Here is a 9,695-nt window from a genome sequence, read left to right on the forward strand (position 1 = left end):
CTGGGGGTCTTCAAGAGGAGGTTGGATATGCATCTAGCTGGGGTCATCTAGACCCAGCCCTCTTTCCTGCCTATGCAGGGTGTCAGACTCGATGATCTATTGAGGTCCCTTCTGACCCTAACATCTATGAATCTATGAATAATCCCCACTTGAGCACCTTTATTATTAGAGAGATTAGCTGTCCCCAGGCCCCAGTGCCCTTTCTACAGGAAAGACCCTTCTGTTTGAGCACAATGCTCCAAACTAGCTTGCATTTGGTTTTTGAAAGGTAGTACAGGATATAGTTGCTTGTGAGAGCAGGGGGTTGGAATTAGTGCCCCAGGAGGTCCCTTCCCAGCCTATGGTTTTCCATACCAGCATTAATACACCTACAAGCAGCACATGTAGGGTGCATTCAAGCACATAAGTGTAGCTTGCATCACTTGAAAGTATGACAGAGAACACTCTCGCTGTGGTTCCCGGGGAGCTGGAGAAGGGAATGCACTTCCTGAAGCAATTTCCTTGCTACAGTGCTTAGGCTACACATGGCTGGGCTGGGCTGAGCTCCAACTACCCAGAAGAGCTAACCCTGCCGACTCTTCAGCACAGCAGAGTCAGCAGAGCTCTGCATGTAGAGACTCCCTGTCCAGAACAGGATTGCATGCAGATTTGCCTTGATCCTCATTCATACTGGCCAGCTATAGCCAAGTAGCACAGGGCGGAGAGGAAAGAATAGGCTAGTATAATGATGACCACCACTTTGCCAAGCATGCAGCATGGGCGCCAATTTTTGGCTAGAGTGGCACAGTATAGTCTGGTATGGGGCTCCTAAACCTGCGAAGCAGGCCAGCAATGTAAAGTGACACAATCTGGACCTCCCAGTCTCTCCCCATTTGTTTTTATTTGTCTCTGTACTTCTGATATTCAACACTGCAAAGGTTTTGAGAGAGAATTTCTATTCCTGACTCTATAGAAAATAAAGTTCATCTAGGTCTGGCTGCATTTGTGTTCCTTTACAAAGGATTCCTGTCTGATTCCTGACTTGAAGTCAGTGCTGTGCTGCTCTTGTGCTGGGCTACAACAGTTTGCTATTGCTAATTACAAGATGTCCTTTCTCGCAGCAGGTATTGACCAGATCTGTAGACAATGAAAAACATTGCCCTCTGTATAAGCATTAAGTCATTATGCATTACCTAGGCCAGTGATTTCGCAAAGTATTAAATCCACACTATGTCAAAACAGAGGAAATAGAGTTCTAATCACATTGACGCATGACATACAATTAAGGATGTTTGCAAATTAGCATTTATGAATAAAACTCAAGTTTAAATGGATATTCAGCAGAAGCTAATGAGGTTTAAGGACTCAGGTAAGGTACGTGCATACAATGTAAATCAATTAAGCATGAATAATAGATAAATTGTGTATAACATATTTGTAAATGAAAGTCAGAAAGTGGGGGGAAATACCAATAGGGTGAGTATTCTCACTGCTACTGCTACTGTGCTGTTTGCAAGAGCTGAATGTTGGCAGCAAGATGGGCTGTTGGTTCACCTTGAGGAGCAGCGAATATTGCTTTACTCCAATAAATTACGAACCCAGGAAACAAGTGCCACACAGATTTCTTTCCTCCCTCAGCCCTCCTTGCGTCTCTCAAATGCCTCCCATCATTTACAAATGCAATTTGCTATCAGATTGCTTGGGTAAATCTGGGGATTAGACTACAGCTGACATTTTAACAAGCTGGGAAAGGTTTTTTTTTCCTTTCCTCTTCTCAGTACTGGTGTCCCTCCTATGCCCTTTCTGCTACAGCAATATTTCACATGGACAGGTTAAGTTTTATTACTGCTTCAGGCATCTAAACATGCAGAGATGTTCATAAGTAATGGTAGGAAGCATCCCCAAGTGTTTGTTTTAAGTCACTGCCAGAGGCAATGCTGATGAATATTTGAGATGGGCAAGAAAAGGTGCTTTAATGCTCAGAGAAATGTAAACCATTCAGAAAGTATAGGTGTGCAGTTGACTGTTGCAGTGTCAAAGGTACATGTGTTTTCAACATACTCCCTTAGCTAAGCCATCTCCACATTTCCAGAAAGAAAAGGAGCAGAAGAAACCTTTGCTAGCCTGAAAGGTGTCTGAAGGAGTTTGGTAAGGATAAGAAATCTGCACCAGAAATTATTATTGCAGGAAAAAAAAGCAAATGTCAGCCTTCTATAAAAGGTAGTCAGTGCAACTGATGACACATATAACCTTTGAAGCATCTTCAATGCAGGCAGATGTTGACCCATTGGAGGGAATTCCAAAAAGAAAAATTATTTGAGAGCTGAAAGGATGGACTTGGGAGGAAAAATCAGAAGAACGAATGGGGAGTTAAAGGAAGGGCGTGTTTTTGTTAATATCTGATAAGTAAATGCCCAAAATGGGGTTGTTTAATCTGGATGAAATATTTTGGATGAAAAATGTATTTACCCAAAAATGTAACTTTGGGGCTGACTATTTGTAAGCAGAGAGTAAATCTGGAAACTGGCTTCAGTAAAAAAAAAATAATAAAAAATAATTGTTTTTTTCTGTTAAAAGTCTATTTTCCAAATGAATTATTTTGAGTTTCAGTTCAAAATGATGTTTTGGAGACGAAACTGGTGACAACTTTGTTGTTTTGTTTTTTTTTAAAGAAACAAAATGTTTTGTTTTTGGATGACCTTCCCCCCCCCCCACCCCCCAAGAGATTTAGTCAGAATAAAACTTGTGTTGGGAATTTGTTTTGATGAGAAGAAATCAAACCTTTTCGAATTTTTGGTGACTCAAAATGAGAATGCATTTTTTTCCCCAGAATCAGCAAACAAAACAACTCTACTCATAGGGGCAGGAGTAGAAAAGTGGGTCAAATTAAGACATATAGGTTTCAATATCAGGAGCAGGCAGGCAAGGCAACAATGAAAAACCCAGCAATATCAGGAGCAAATCTTTTCTGATGGTGAAATGTAGGGATTTGATGGTACTTTTGGAAAGGTACTGTGCTCATCTTTCACTGCAGCAGGTTTGTAGGAAACTTTTTGGACATAATTGGGATATTCAAAGCCTCTCTGGGCAAAACTTACTAATATCTCACATGGCAGGGATCGGTCCGGCATTCCAAGGGTGGAACAGACAACCTCATAGATCCTGTAAGAGTTTAGTATCTTCTGTGAAATCCTCCAGATCCTTTCTTAGGAAGAAGTGAATCATTTCTAGAGGTCTCTGTTAGGTGTTAATAGAATCCTCCTGTACCTAGAGTTTAAGGTGAAAGAAAATCTTTACATGATGTATTCTGACCTCATGTCTATCAAAGCTCACAAAAAAAGAAATCATCAAATTGCTCCTCTTTCCAGAGGTATAACAAATAGATGTTGCTCCCTGAGTACTGGTGGTGCCTGGGATGGCAGTGGCCATCTATTTTGAGCCCCTACATTGGCACCTGGGGCTGATGCCATGCTCACCCACCCCTAGTTATACCACGTCCACTTTCTCTCTTCCCCTTGGCATCAAATGCAGGTCTTTATGGTATCAGTAGTGAAGCAGATTTACTTCCAGTCATGGATATAAATGTTGAGTAATGTTGTTCTAATGAAACTACACTGGAAATGACTCCCACAGACAGCTGCTTTTAGAGATCTGTCATTTAACCTGTTTTTAATGCATTTCACTTGCAACCAATTGATATCATTCTATTACTAGTTTTTTAATCAGAATTTTCTAAAAAACAAAAAAAAGTTAATTCAAATGCCTGACTAAAGTCTCTTACATCTAATAGATCCTTTTATTAACCAAACCTGTAAGTGCCTCAGAAATATAGGGCTTATCTCCCAAAACAACATGTTAATTTGCATTTGTAATATTCATGTCCTTTACTGGTTGAATCCCATATCAACTTTTCCTTTATTTTGCCTAGTAGTGATCTCAGCCTGGAAATCAGCCAGGTCTCCCCAACTGCCTTTTATGAAGAAGCACACTGTGGAGAAAACTTACCTGAGTCAGGGGAGAGGCGGCGGGACACCATGCCAGCAGCTGATCACGGTGAAAGTGAAACCAGGGCGGCCAGAGCCACTACAGGCAAAGATCAAAGAAAAAACCCACAGTGGAGCCAGGAGGAGCTGGGAACGGTTCCTGCTTCCACCTGGGTGCACTTTATAAAAGCGTGCCAGGGGGTGATTGGCTGGGCAGATACCCAGCAGCCAGCACCCAGACAAAAGGCCCGGCAGGAAGGAAGCCAGGGGGGCCAAAAGCAGTGTCCCCAATAGGCCAGAGGGGCCAGAGCGCCTGGATGATCCTGGTTAGGAGATGTGGTAGCTCCCTTGGAATGGGAGCATGACAGGAACACTGGGCCAGCAAGGGCCCAAGGAGTTGCTCACAGGGCTGGTGTGGGCTGAGGTTGGCAGCAGTAGCGACTGGGACACCGGTGGATACAATAGGGACAGAACCCTGATGTGGATGACAGGCAGCAAGTACTGAACCCAGGGAGGAAACAACATGTCAAGGGGGGGTGAAGCCCGGGCGGAGTCAGATGCAACATAAGCTGAAAGCAAAGGGGCAACAGGGGACGTGTGGTATGAGTATCACCAGTAGCCAACAACTGCAGCCCCTAAAAAACAGAGTGCCAGGGAGGGTCAGAGCATCGGCCCTGAAGGACAACATTACGGTTGGCATTAGGCAGGGTGTAGGGGAGGTGGAGCCCCGCGAAGAAATAACTGCGAGAACGACCGAGGGAAAGTACCTGGGGATGCAGGAACAGACATCTTCCACCCGATAGGAAACTACTTACTATAAAAGATGTGGCAGGAGATACCCCTGAGGAACTGACCCGAGGGCACTCCCAATAGCCTGGCCGTGCAGCCCAAGAAGCCATGACGAGGTTCGAGAAGAACCCAAACATGCAACGCTCAGGGGAGAGGCATGGAAGGTTACAACTTGGTGCATTGGCCAGGAACAGTGAAACAAGGGTGACACTGGAGGCTGATACAACTATGGAGATGAACCTGAACCCCCAGATTGATTTGCTAGGTCAAACATTGCATGCAGTATCTAAGGTGCTGGGGGTCCCACAGCAACAAGCCATACAGCAACAAGAGTGGATGTGTTGGAATTGGACTGCTTTCTGAATGCATTGTATGACACTTGAGGATGACGTAGAAACTTATATGGAATCATTTGAGAGGATAGTGATTCAGACAGGGCTGGACAGGCTAAAATGGGCTAGCCAGCTCGGGTCACTAGTAGTGGGCAAGGCGCAGGCCGCTTATCAGGCCTTACACAGGAGGAAGCCTATGACTGTGAAAAGGTTAAGGTAGCCATATTGCAGCAGTTAGAGCTCACCCCAGACCACTATCGCAGGTTATTCTGGGCCTGAAAGAGAAAGGAAGACCGCAGACCCAGGAACTTGATGCAGTTATTAAAAGATCTCTTGGATAAATGGGTACCACCAGGGAAGGTCGATCAAATGGCCCTGGCTGACCAGATCCTACTTGAACAATTCATAAAAGATCTGGACAAGGACACTTAGCTGTGGGTGTACCAGCATCTTCCTCAGACAGCTGCTGATGCCTTAAGAATAGTGGAGGCCTTCACTGTCTCAGAGGGGGAACTGCTTAGAGAAAAAAAACTACAGAAGTTCAGGGACTACCCCTAAGAAAGAGGACGAGCCCCAGCGGGGGCCTATGCACCTTGTCAGGCAAGGAATCATATGTTATCAATGTGGCAAGACTGGACACATTTCTTGAGAATGCACGCTAGGGGCCCCAGAAAAATGGAGACCCACTGGAGAAGCTACGGGATCGAAAGAGCAACATGAGACCCACGAACTGATTGATGAAATGGACTGTAGTTTTGGGAGTGGCAAAGAAGTAGAGGGGTGAGACCATCCTACGGTGACAGAGTGGGTGGCGGGTAAACCACTTCAGGTCACACTGAACACCGGTTGCTCCCAGACACTAATACAGGTGGAGGCAATTGCTGAGAGTGTTTTCAAATGGTGTCCCCCGGTTAGAATTCGCTGCATATGTGGCGGGATGGAAAACTATGAAAGGGGCTTCATGGACGTGAGACTTGCCAGTCGCAAGGGCAAATTAGGCGTCGGATATGCCCCACAGTTAGATGGCCAGATGATTGTGGGGAGGGATTGGTCACCACTCTATGAGGTATTAGAAGAAGTGTGCATGGAGGAGATAAGATGTAGAAGACGGCCCTGGGGGGGAAGGTTTGATAGCGGAAGAGGATACAGCTTCATCTGGTGAGGAAGAGTGGGTTAACCTCAGGACAGGTCCTGAGGGCGTGAACTTTCAAACAGCCCAAGAGGAGGACAATGAGCTACAGAGGATCCAGGAGACAGAGGTTGCTTGGGTAGAGGAAGAGACCATATGGCCTGAAATGGATGTAAGTGATGCTTATTTTTGGGTGCATAGGGGTTTGTTATACTGAGTAAAGAAGCATCCACTCCGAGAAGAGTGGACCCGACAGCTAGTAGTCCATAGAAGGCTCCACAAGAGGGTATGAAGGTTGGCACATGCTAGCCCAATGGGCGGTCACCTTGGGGCAGACAAGACAGTGACCAGGATTAGGCAGTGGTTTTTTTGGCCGGGGATGAGGGATGACATTACGTGGCATTGCGAGGCCTGTCCAGAATGTCAGAGGGTCCAACAGAGATGGCCCCTACAGGCACCATTACAACCGATGCCACTCATTGAGGTACCCTTCAACTGAATAGTGCTAGATGTAGTGGGGCCCTTAACAAAGAGTAGTGCCAGACACCAATATATATTAGTCATCATTGACTACGCTACACGCTACCCAGATGCAATACCACTGAGATTGGCAATGGCCCCACGAATTGCGGAGGAATTATTAAAATGGGTGTCCCAGGTGGGAGTTCCAAGGGAATAACTGCAGATCAGGGATGAATTTTATGTCCAGAGTTTTCCAGGCCATGGGTCAACTGTTGAGGATCTGGCAACTCCGTACCTCAGTGTACTACCCGCAGACTAACGGGCTCGTAGAATGCCTGAATGGTATGATTAAATGACTATTGTGGCGATGTTCCCAGGATGAACTGAGGAGGTGGGATTTGATCCTAATACCTCTTCTCTTCGTGCTGAAATACACCCCACAGGCGTCCATGAGGCTGTCCCCATTTGAATTAATATATGGCCATAAACCGCGAGGGCTGTTACAAGGGATAAGAGAGGAAAGGAAAAACATGGGATGACCAGAAGTCGGGGTACAACACTACCAACAGGAAATGATAGAGCGGCTGGCAAAAACTATACAGCTCACTCAGGAGAACTGGCCGAGGTCCAGCAGAAGCAACAGTGGGAGTATGACAAAGGGACCTGCACTAAAGATTTTCATGTTGGAGATAAGGTCCTCGTACTACTCCCCACTACAGCTGACAAGTTGTTGATGTGATGGCAAGGCCTGTTCAAGATTGTGCAGCAAGCTGGGCCTGTGGACTATAAAGTACATTGCCCTGGGCATAGAAAAGAGTGACAAATTTATCACGTCAACTTATTGAAGGCGTGGTGAGAACCAAAGGGTTGACTATTGATCCCAGAAGACCTGTGGGAGGAATTAGGACCCAAGGTAGGGGAGTCACTGGAAGGACAGGAACCAGGTGGCCAACCAGCGTATGGGCCAGAACTTGACACCTGACAATGCAACCAGTTGAGGAGGTGGCAAGGTTAGGTGAAGTGTTGGCCAAAAGCCCGGCTGGGCCCAAGGGATACAGCATGAGATCCATACACCAAAAGGGACTGTCGTGTGAGAAAGGTGGAGGCCCATCCCCCATCACTGGTGAGAGAAGGTCTGAGGCAAACTATGAAAGATGTTAGGTCAAGGGATCATTGTGCCTTTGTGCAGTCCCTGGCGAAGCCAAATGGTAATAGTGCCGAAGAACGATGGTACACTCAAAATATGCATTGATTTTTGGAAGATTAATGAAGTCGCCAGATTCGATGCCTTCCCCATGCCACATGTGGAGGAGTTGCTAGAGCGGATAGAACAGGCTCGGTATATCTCCGCTACTGACATGGCAAAGGGTTATTGGCAGATCCCTGTAGTAGAAAAGGACTGGCCAAAAATGGCCTTTGGCACCCCCTGGGGACTGTATGAATTTACGAGAATGCCTTTTGGCCTGCACAGGGCCACAGAGACCTTTCAGAAGTTGATGGACTGCCTTCTAGCCCCACACATGATGTATGCACAGATGGGCATGATGATCGACCCAAAAAAATGCACCTTAGGGGTGCAAGAGACTAATTATTTGGGGTTTAGATTAGGGCAAGGTAGAATAAGCCTTCTAGTTAGTAAAATAGACATAACAAAAAGATATCCGCCGCCACAGACAAAGTGACAGATGCAGGCTTTTCTAGGACTGGCAAATTATTATAGGAGGTTCATCCCCCGCTTCACAGAAAAAAAATGCAGCACTAACAGATGCTATAAGAGGGAATGTACAGGGCCCTATTGGATGGACTCCTGAGATGGAACAAGGTTTTGAAGATATCAAAAGAGATTTGTGCAGTGAGCTAGTCTTCGTAATGCCCAATTTTTCTAAAACCTTCATCCTGCAGACAGATGCCTCCGAGATGGACATAGGCATGGTAGTTTCCCAGGAGCAAGGGGGCATAGACCGCCCCATTGCCTACACTAGCCAGGATTAAATGACGTGGAAACCAGGTATTCCACCATGGAAAGGGAGTGCCTGGCCATAAAGTGGACGGTAAACTATTTTAGATATTATTTAATGGGGCGAGAGTTCAATCTAGTTACTGATCATGCCCCTTTATAATGGCTAAATAAATTTAGACACAATAACACCCGAATAATGTGGTGGGCATTGTCACTACAGCCATTTAAGGTTAGAGTGAAATATCGACCAGGGACGACTAACCGCATTGCTGATTTCCTGTCAAGGTGTACCGAGAGAAAAAGGACGGATGATGAGATGCCTCAAAGCAACTTAAACAGGGGAGTATCTGGAGAAAAATGACCTGAGTCAGGGGAGAGATAGCAGGATGCCACGCCAGCAGCCAATCACAGAGAAAATGAAACCGCAGTGGCTGGAGCTGCCACAGGCGAAGATCAAAGGGAAAACCCATGGTGGAGCTGGGAGGAGCCAGGAACAGCACCCGCGTCTGGCTGGGTGCACTTTATAAATGTGTGCCTGGGGTGATTCCCTGGGTGGATGCCCACCACTGAGATAAAAGGCCCAGCAGGAACCCTGACAGGGACAATAGGTGGCAGGTACCAAACCTGGGGAAGAAACAACATGTCAAGAGGGGTTGAAGCCCAGGCGGAGTCAGATGCTGTGTAAGTTGAGAGCAAAGGGGCTGTGGGGGATGCACAGTTTGAGTATCACCAGTAGCCAATGACCACAGCCCCTAAGGAACCGAGCGCCATGGAGGGTCAGAGCATCGGCCCTGACAGACAACATCACGGTTGGCATTAGGCGGGGTGGAGCTCTGAGAAGAAATAACCACGAGAACGACCGAGGGAAAGTACCAGGGGAGGCAGGACCAGACATCGTCCTCCTGATAGGAAACTACTTACCATCAAAGACGTGGCAGGAAAGACCCCTGGGGAGCACTCTTCCAGCCTTCTAGATTTTGCGTTTGCCAAGATTTATTAAAATTAATATCAGTAGCCCTGCGATCTCCACATCCAAGTCTTTTAGGATTCAATGAACGTTC

This window comes from Alligator sinensis, unplaced genomic scaffold, assembly GCF_000455745.1.
Source record: "Alligator sinensis unplaced genomic scaffold, ASM45574v1 scaffold23_1, whole genome shotgun sequence".
Taxonomy (NCBI): Eukaryota; Metazoa; Chordata; order Crocodylia; family Alligatoridae; genus Alligator; species Alligator sinensis.